The sequence below is a fragment of the Lissotriton helveticus genome, chromosome 8 (genome assembly GCF_964261635.1).
Source record: "Lissotriton helveticus chromosome 8, aLisHel1.1, whole genome shotgun sequence".
In the NCBI taxonomy this organism is placed as follows: Eukaryota; Metazoa; Chordata; class Amphibia; order Caudata; family Salamandridae; genus Lissotriton; species Lissotriton helveticus.
In genome coordinates, this window is record NC_136069.1 from 1542681007 (window position 1) to 1542690468 (window position 9462).

Consider the following 9462-nt stretch of genomic DNA (forward strand, 5'->3'; position numbering starts at 1 on the left):
ACTTTGTACAACAGAAATATATGAGAAACCCAAGCTCTCTTGACTAGACAAGGACGGAATAACGTCCCAGGTGAAGACGAACAGATGCAACTTCCATCAGATGTTATCCTGATGAAGAAGATTATATCTCCAAAAGTCATTTCAGAAGTGGGATTTGAACCCACGCCTCCAGAGGAGACTGCAGCCTAAACACAGCGCCTTAGACCACTCGGCCATCCTGACAGTGAAGAGTCCTAAGAAATGTATAAAAGTCACTCAGAAATTTCTGAGTCCATGCAAGCTTGAAATAATTTCAACCTTCAAACACAAGGTGCAACTTTTTGCACAGGACAATAAACACAGAAGATCACATATGAAAGCATTTCATTTCACAGGTGTACTGTTTTTATGCTTTTAGAATAACTTATACCTCTCACCAGCTATTTAGGGTTCTGTATCCTACTCACAAAATTATCTTGCCTGCGACCTCTCTCTTTATACACAAACAACTACTGCTCAGGAAGTAGGAAGGCAGAAGGTGGGGCAGTTTATGCAAATTTATGCTGTCAATGTGCCTTGCACATTCATGCAGAATTTCTAGATCCTTGCTGGAAACAAGAGAGCAGGCCTTGTTTCAGATCAACTGTCCCTAGCAAGGAACGTCTGAGCACATCCATTCTTTTGCTCTCTAGCCCCTGGCTTGGGACTCACCCTCACTGGCTGAGGAGTGAAGTTCTGCATACCAACGTTGCATAGAAGGTATGTTTGTGATTGGTTTGAGATGGGTGGGAGGTCAAGAGCAGGGAAAAGCAAGTCACCTTCACTTCTAGTCTCCTCTTCTATGCCTACCTGCCGTTCACTCACTCTGTCTTTGTTTCATTCTCTCCTTCCTCAACACCCCATCTCACTCACTGGCTCTATCATTTGTGCTCTTTCCCCTTGCTCTTCATTTCATAGTGGAAACATCTCTTGAATGGATCATTAGAAAATGAGGTTACATAAAATTAAAAATCTACTTATTGGAAACCAAAAATATCACAAGACTGAATGTAAGCCATTTCTTCAATAAAAGGGATTTTTTAGGCACCCCCCAAAAAAGACATAAAACACCACTAGTGCCAGAAGAATATTATACGAGCTTGAAGACAGAATTGGGCAAATTCATTTGCAGTTGAAACTGAAGTTTGGTACTTATTCAGATATTATATGCACTGCCAATTTTTAGCTGAGATTCTGAAGGAACGCAGTGACAAAATGGCCTTAAAGTTTTGTCAGAAGTGGGATTCGAACCCACGCCTCCAGGAGAGACTGCGGCCTTAACGCAGCGCCTTAGACCACTCGGCCATCCTGACCACATGTTGCTTCTCCATCTACATAGTGAGAAAGATAGTGTGAACAAAAAAAACACACATCTTAGGCCATGAGTGGCTATAGCAAGAAAAAAACTCACTGCACTTTTCCAAAAAGACAACCATATAAGCCCATGTGAGGGAAATGATCTGATTTTCTCCCTCAAGAAAAAAGAAGATTAAACACAGGTTTGTCACAAGTGGCATTTGAACCCACGCCTCCAGAAGAGACTGCGACCTGAACGCAGCGCCTTAGACCACTCGGCCATCCTGACTTGCATTTGCAGCACCTTCCACAAGCCAGACAGCCATGCAAGTGGGGTACCGAAAAGGCATGCCCTCAATTTATTTATCCCATTATAAGCATTTCCAACAGATCTTTGAACAATCCATACAGAGCAGTACCTATGAAGAACTCTTTAGACCTTTAATGAGTACAAAGAGAAAGTGCTATTCACCAGCCACTTGAACGGCCCAAAGCTGCTTTGAAATTGAGTCAACAGCCACATCTTGGCTGACTAAAGCGAATTCAACAAGGGAGCTCAATGTCACAACATAGGGTGGAATACACAAATCTAAGCAGCCCCTGATCACAGCCCTGAGGACATTGCTGTAAGTGTGCTGGAGTACAGCTGTCTACCAGGTGCTTGGCATTCTTCCAAATTTGCATGGCCTGTCTGGCCAGGGAATACAAGAGCATGACTCTTCTAGATGAGCTCTTACATGGCTCCTAAGCTCATTTGGTAAGGATTGCACTTTATCAGCAAGACTTTGTACAACAGAAATATATGAGAAACCCAAGCTCTCTTGACTAGATAAGGACGGAATAACGTCCCAGGTGAAGACGAACAGATGCAACTTCCATCAGATGTTATCCTGATGAAGAAGATTATATCTCCAAAAGTAATTTCAGAAGTGGGATTCGAACCCACACCTCCAGAGGAGACTGCAGCCTAAACACAGCGCCTTAGACCACTCGGCCATCCTGACAGTGAAGAGTCCTAAGAAATTTATAAAAGTCACTCAGAAATTTCTGCGTCCATGCAAGCTTGAAATAATTTCAACCTTCAAACACAAGGTGCAACTTTTTGCACAGGACAATAAACACAGAAGATCACATATGAAAGCATTTCATTTCACAGGTGTACTGTTTTTATGCTTTTAGAATAACTTATACCTCTCACCAGCTATTTAGTGTTCTGTATCCTACTCACAAAATTATCTTGCCTGCGACCTCTCTCTTTATACACAAACAACTACTGCTCAGGAAGTAGGAAGGCAGAAGGTGGGGCAGTTTATGCAAATTTATGCTGTCAATGTGCCTTGCACATTCATGCAGAATTTCTAGATCCTTGCTGGAAACAAGAGAGCAGGCCTTGTTTCAGATCAACTGTCCCTAGCAAGGAACGTCTGAGCACATCCATTCTTTTGCTCTCTAGCCCCTGGCTTGGGACTCACCCTCACTGGCTGAGGAGTGAAGTTCTGCATACCAACGTTGCATAGAAGGTATGTTTGTGATTGGTTTGAGATGGGTGGGAGGTCAAGAGCAGGGAAAAGCAAGTCACCTTCACTTCTAGTCTCCTCTTCTATGCCTACCTGCCGTTCACTCACTCTGTCTTTGTTTCATTCTCTCCTTCCTCAACACCCCATCTCACTCACTGGCTCTATCATTTGTGCTCTTTCCCCTTGCTCTTCATTTCATAGTGGAAACATCTCTTGAATGGATCATTAGAAAATGAGGTTACATAAAATTAAAAATCTACTTATTGGAAACCAAAAATATCACAAGACTGAATGTAAGCCATTTCTTCAATAAAAGGGATTTTTTAGGCACCCCCCAAAAAAGACATAAAACACCACTAGTGCTAGAAGAATATTATACGAGCTTGAAGACAGAATTGGGCAAATTCATTTGCAGTTGAAACTGAAGTTTGGTACTTATTCAGATATTATATGCACTGCCAATTTTTAGCTGAGATTCTGAAGGAACGCAGTGACAAAATGGACTTAAAGTTTTGTCAGAAGTGGGATTCGAACCCACGCCTCAAGGAGAGACTGCGGCCTTAACGCAGCGCCTTAGACCACTCGGCCATCCTGACCACATGTTGCTTGTCCATCTACATAGTGAGAAAGATAGTGTGAACAAAAAAAACACACATCTTAGGCCATAAGTGGCTATAGCAAGAAAAAAACTCACTGCACTTTTCCAAAAAGACAACCATATAAGCCCATGTGAGGGAAATTATCTGATTTTCTCCCTCAAGAAAAAAGAAGATCAAACACAGGTTTGTCAGAAGTGGGATTTGAACCCACGCCTCCAGAAGAGACTTCGACCTGAACGCAGCGCCTTAGACCAGGGGTGCCCAAACCAGTCCTGGCGGGCCGTATCCATGCCAGATTTTTGGGATATCCCCATCTGGGGATCACGGTTCGATCCCCGGCACCGGCGGCAGATTAGCCCAGCACCAGGTGACTCTGGGAAATAGCTGGCGCCGCGGCTAGGGCGGCTGACTCCGGAATCTGGAGATTTTTTTATTTAAGGTTTTTGTAGAGCGCGTAGTAACCCTCGAGCATCCCAGAGATCAGGGTTCGATCCCCGGCACCGGCCGCAGATTAGCCCAGCACCACGTGACTCTGGGAAATAGCTGGCGCCGCGGCTAGGGAGGCTGACTCCGGAATCTGGAGATCACGGTTCGATCCCCGGCACCGGCGGCAGATTAGCCCAGCACCAGGTGACTCTGGGAAATAGCTGGCGCCGCGGCTAGGGCGGCTGACTCCGGAATCTGGAGATTTTTTTATTTAAGGTTTTTGTAGAGCGCGTAGTAACCCTCGAGCATCCCAGAGATCAGGGTTCGATCCCCGGCACCGGCCGCAGATTAGCCCAGCACCATTTGACTCTGGGCAATAGCTTGCTTAATCTTCCCAACGGCCCCTAGCGCCTAGAGACCCTTACGGGTGATTGTGCGCCTTACAAATGTGGATTATTATTATTATTATTATTTGGGCCGATTCCGATCCGGTTCGTAAAAGCACATCTGCCCGAATCTGTCGGACAACCACGTACGCCCGGGAGAGGACTGCCCGGGACCCGTGGAGCCCGTCCTGGTCACTCTGACCTGCCATCGGCCTGGAGAAGGGAGCGCCGGACGCCCGGGGGGAGGACTGCCCGGGACCCGTGGAGCCCGTCCTGGGCACTCTGACCTGCCGTCTGCCCGGGGAAGGGAGCCCCGGACGCCCGGGGGGAGGACTGCCCGGGACCCATGGAGCCCGTCCTGGGCACTCTGACCTGCCGACGGCCCGGGGAAGGGAGCCCCGGACGCCCGGGGGAGGACTGCCCGGGACCCGTGGAACTCGTCCTGGGCACTCTGACTTTCTGCTGACCCGGGGAAGGGAACCCTGGACGCCCGGGAGCCGTGGAGCCCGTCCTGGGCACTCTGACAAGCCGTCGGACCGGGGAAGGGAGCCCCGGACGCCCGGGACCCGTGGAGCCTGTCCTGGGAACTCCGGCATGCCGTTGGCCCAGGGAAGGGATTCCCAGATACCCGGGACCCGTGGAGCCCGTCATGGGCACTCTGACAAGCCGGTGTCCCGGGGAAGGGAGCCCCGGACGCCGGGGACTCGTGGAGCCCGTCCTGGGCACTCTGGCATGCCGTTGGCACGGGGAAGGGAGCCCCAGATGCCCGGGACCCGTGGAGCCCGTCCTGGGCACTCTGACAAGCCGTTGTCCCGGGGAAGGGAGCCCCGGACGCCGGGGACTCGTGGAGCCCGTCCTGGGCACTCTGGCATGCCGTTGGCCCGGGGAAGGGAGCCCAAGATGCCCGGGACCCGTGGAGCCCGTCCTGGGCACTCTGACAAGCCGTTGTCCCAGGGAAGGGAGCCCCGGACGCCCGGGACTCGTGGAGCCCGTCCTGGGCATTCTGGCATGCCGTTGGCCCGGGGAAGGGAGCCCCGGACGTCCGGGGCCCGTGGAGCCCATCCTGGGCACTCTGACAAGCCGTTGGCCCGGGGAAGGGAGAGCCGGACACCCAGCGGAGGAATGCCCGGGACCCATGGAGCCCGTCCTGGGCAATCTGACCTGCCGTCGGCCCGGAGAAGGGAGCGACGGACGCCCGGGGGGAGGAATGCCCGGGACGCATGGAGCCCATCCTGGGCACTTTGACATGCCATCGGCCTTGAGACCCGGGGGACGACTGCCCGGGAAGCATGGAGCCCGACCTGGGCACTCGCTCATGCCGTTGGCCTGGAGACCCGGGGGACGACTGCCCGGGGCGCATGGAGCCCGACCTGGGCACTCGCTCATGCCGTTGGCCTGGAGACCCGGGGGACGACTGCCCGGGACGCATGGAGCCCGTCCTGGGCACTTTGACATGCCGTTGGCCTGGAGGAGGGAAGCCCCGGGTGTTGTTACCCAGGCATAGCCCATCTGGTCCCCCTGGCAGAGAACCACCAGCCTTGCAGGGGTGTCCGGGCATACCCTTACCCCTAGTAATCCGGAGGAAAATTACCCCCCTTTCTTGTAATCTGTGCACACGAGTTGACAGAGGGGACCCAAGGCGTAAAAGTACCCGACCTCCTGGAGCCCTCGCTGGGATCGGGGAGGCAAATGGCACCTCATAGGGACTTCCAGGGAGGTTTGGCCATCTGGTCGCCCTTTTGGATAGCATTGCGTGCGACCAGATGGCCGAGGGGAAAGGTGCAACCAGGTGGCCGGGAACGAAAGGACTCCCTGCTTCCCACCCCGAGCCTTCGTGGTAGGGCTGCTGCCTGCCCACGCCGGGCAGGGCTCGGGGACCCCGGCTGGGCCTCAGGCACGGTGAGGACCACCGGAGCTCCCAGGCCCGGACGCCCGGGACGACGACTGCCCGGGACGCATGGAGCCCGTCCTGGGCACTTTGACATGCCGTCGGCCTGGAGACCCGGGGGACGACTGCCTGGGACGCATGGAGCCCGTCCTGGACATTTTGACATGCCGTCGGCCTGGAGACCCGGGGGACGACTGCCCGGGACGCATGGAGCCCGTCCTGGGCACTTTGACATGCCGTCGGCCTGGAGACCCGGGGGACGACTGCCTGGGACGCATGGAGCCCGTCCTGGACATTTTGACATGCCGTCGGCCTGGAGACCCGGGGGACGACTGCCCGGGACGCATGGAGCCCGTCCTGGGCACTTTGACATGCCGTCGGCCTGGAGACCCGGGGGACGACTGCCCGGGACGCATGGAGCCCGTCCTGGGCACTTTGACATGCCGTCGGCCCGGAGAAGGGAGCGCCGGACACCCAGGGAAGGACTGCCCGGGACCCATGGAGCCCGTCCTGGGCAATCTGACCTGCCGTCGGCCCAGGGAAGGGAGCGGCGGATGCCCGGGGGGAGGAATGCCCGGGACGCATGGAGCCCGTCCTGGGCACTTTGACATGCCGTCGGCCCGGAGACCCGTGGGACGACTGCCCGGGACGCATGGAGCCCGTCCTGGGCACTTTGACATGCCGTCGGCCTGGAGACCCGGGGGACGACTGCCCGGGACGCATGGAGCCCGTCCTGGGCACTTTGACATGCCGTCGGCCTGGAGATCCGGGGGACGACTGCCCGGGACGCATGGAGCCCGTCCTGGGCACTTTGACATGCCATCGGCCTGGAGACCCGGGGGACGACTGCCCAAGAGCCATGGAGCCCGTCCTGGGCAATTTGACAAGCCGTTGGCCTGGAGGAAGGAAGCCCCGGGTGGCCTAGGGAGGTGTTACCCAGGCATAGCCCATCTGGTCCCCCTAGCAGAGAACCACCAGCCTTGGAGGGGTGTCCGGGCATACCCTGCCCCCTAGTAATCCGGAGGGAAATTACCTGACTTTCTTGCAATCTGTGCACACAAGGTGACAGAGGGGACCCAAGGCGCGAAAGTACCCGACCTCCTGGAGCCCTCGCTGGGATTCGGGAGGCGAATGGCACCTCATCATGACTTCCAGGGCGACCAGATGGCCGGGACCAAAAGGACGCCAATCTGCCTGCCCCGGAGCTGCAGGGCTCTGGGGCTGCAGGGTTCCGGGGGCTGCAGAGCTGCAGGTCTCTGGGGCTGCAGGGCTCCGGGGCTTCAGGCCTCCCCGGGCCCTGATGGACCCTCCGTCCCGGGTACCTCCGACCCCCGGCCGGCTTGCAGGACGGAGGGGGGATTCCCGCACCACTGGGCCCTGCCGGACGGGGCTCAAGCCCCGGGCCCGGTCCCCGGCCCCAGTCCCGGCTTTCCAAACCCTATGCCGGGCCGGGGAGAGCCTCCCCTGGGCCCCCGGTGGACCCTCCGTCCCGGGCGCCCCGGACCCCCGGCCGGATTGCTGGACGGAGGGGTACCAGCACCCTCGGGGCCTGGCCAGATGGAGTTCAAGCCCCGGGTCCGGTCCCACCTTCCGAACCCTAGCCAGGCTGGGGAGAGCCTCCCCGGGAACCGGTGGAGCCCCGTCCCCAGCGCACGGACCCACTGGTGGCCTGCGGGACAGGGGGCTCCAGCACCCTCGGGGCCTGGCCAGATGGAATTCAAGCCCCGGGTCCGGTCCCACCTTCCGAACCCTAGCCAGGCTGGGGAGAGCCTCCCCGGGAACCGGTGGAGCCCCGTCCCCAGCGCACGGACCCACTGGTGGCCTGCGGGACAGGGGGCTCCAGCACCCTCGGGGCCTGGCCAGATGGAGTTCAAGCCCCGGGTCCGGTCCCACCTTCCGAACCCTAGCCAGGCTGGGGAGAGCCTCCCCGGGCCCCGGTGGAGCCCCGTCCCCAGCACCCGGGCCCAAGGAGGGTTAAGCCCAGGCCACGTCCACTCCCCGACAGCCTGCCCGGGGAGCCCATTTTCATTAAGCCCCCACGTAGTGGGGGCTTACAGAACTTTGGGGAAGGACAAAAGTTGGAGTTAGCCCGGCCGCCAGCCCGCAGGGCCATCTGGTCACCCGGACCGCAGGGCCATCTGGTCGCCCGGCCCGCAGGGCCATCTGGTCGCCCGGCCCACAGGGCCATCTGGTCGCGCAGCCAGGCGACCAGATGCCCCGGGGCAACCCAGCGCCCGGACGGCCCCGGAGGGTGCCGTACCCAGTCGCCCTCGCTGTTCCAGCCAGCGAGGGTGGTCGGGGCGCTCCGAGGCAGCCGTTTGGGATGCTCCTTCCCCGGGGACTGCCGCTGCTCGCCTCCCCGTTTTGGCTTGGGGAAGGGAGCCCCGGACGTCCGGGACCCGTGGAGCCCGTCCTGGGCACTCTGAAATGCTTTGGCCCGGGGAAGGGAGCCCCGGACACCCGGGGGGAGGACTGCCCGGGACCCGTGGAACTCGTCCTGGGCACTCTGACATGCCGCTGGCCCGGGGAAGGGTGCCCCGGACGCCCGGGGCCCGTGGAGCCCGTCCGTGTCATGTAAAAGTACCCGACCTCCTGGAGCCCTCGCTGGGATCGGGGAGGCAAATGGCACCTCATAGGGACTTCCAGGGAGGTTTGGCCATCTGGTCGCCCTTTTGGATAGCATTGCGTGCGACCAGATGGCCGAGGGGAAAGGTGCAACCAGGTGGCCGGGAACGAAAGGACTCCCTGCTTCCCACCCCGAGCCTTCGTGGTAGGGCTGCTGCCTGCCCACGCCGGGCAGGGCTCGGGGACCCCGGCTGGGCCTCAGGCACGGTGAGGACCACCGGAGCTCCCAGGCCCGGACGCCCGGGACGACGACTGCCCGGGACGCATGGAGCCCGTCCTGGGCACTTTGACATGCCGTCGGCCTGGAGACCCGGGGGACGACTGCCTGGGACGCATGGAGCCCGTCCTGGACATTTTGACATGCCGTCGGCCTGGAGACCCGGGGGACGACTGCCCGGGACGCATGGAGCCCGTCCTGGGCACTTTGACATGCCGTCGGCCTGGAGACCCGGGGGACGACTGCCTGGGACGCATGGAGCCCGTCCTGGACATTTTGACATGCCGTCGGCCTGGAGACCCGGGGGACGACTGCCCGGGACGCATGGAGCCCGTCCTGGGCACTTTGACATGCCGTCGGCCTGGAGACCCGGGGGACGACTGCCCGGGACGCATGGAGCCCGTCCTGGGCACTTTGACATGCCGTCGGCCCGGAGAAGGGAGCGCCGGACACCCAGGGAAGGACTGCCCGGGACCCATGGAGCCCGTCC

At 58.3% G+C, this 9462-nt stretch overlaps 4 non-coding genes across 4 annotated transcripts; all 4 read right to left on the minus strand.

The window, feature by feature from the left end:
• Nucleotides 1-139: 139 nt before the first annotated feature.
• On the minus strand, nt 140-222 carry TRNAL-UAG (transfer RNA leucine (anticodon UAG)). The gene has a single exon. It is a non-coding gene; the product is annotated as a tRNA-Leu (tRNA).
• A 1026-nt stretch (nt 223-1248) lies between these two features.
• TRNAL-AAG (transfer RNA leucine (anticodon AAG)) lies at nt 1249-1331 on the minus strand. Its single transcript has one exon. It is a non-coding gene; the product is annotated as a tRNA-Leu (tRNA).
• A 904-nt stretch (nt 1332-2235) lies between these two features.
• Nucleotides 2236-2318, minus strand: TRNAL-UAG (transfer RNA leucine (anticodon UAG)). Its single transcript has one exon. It is a non-coding gene; the product is annotated as a tRNA-Leu (tRNA).
• Nucleotides 2319-3344: 1026 nt separating this feature from the next.
• On the minus strand, nt 3345-3427 carry TRNAL-AAG (transfer RNA leucine (anticodon AAG)). Its single transcript has one exon. It is a non-coding gene; the product is annotated as a tRNA-Leu (tRNA).
• Nucleotides 3428-9462: the final 6035 nt, after the last annotated feature.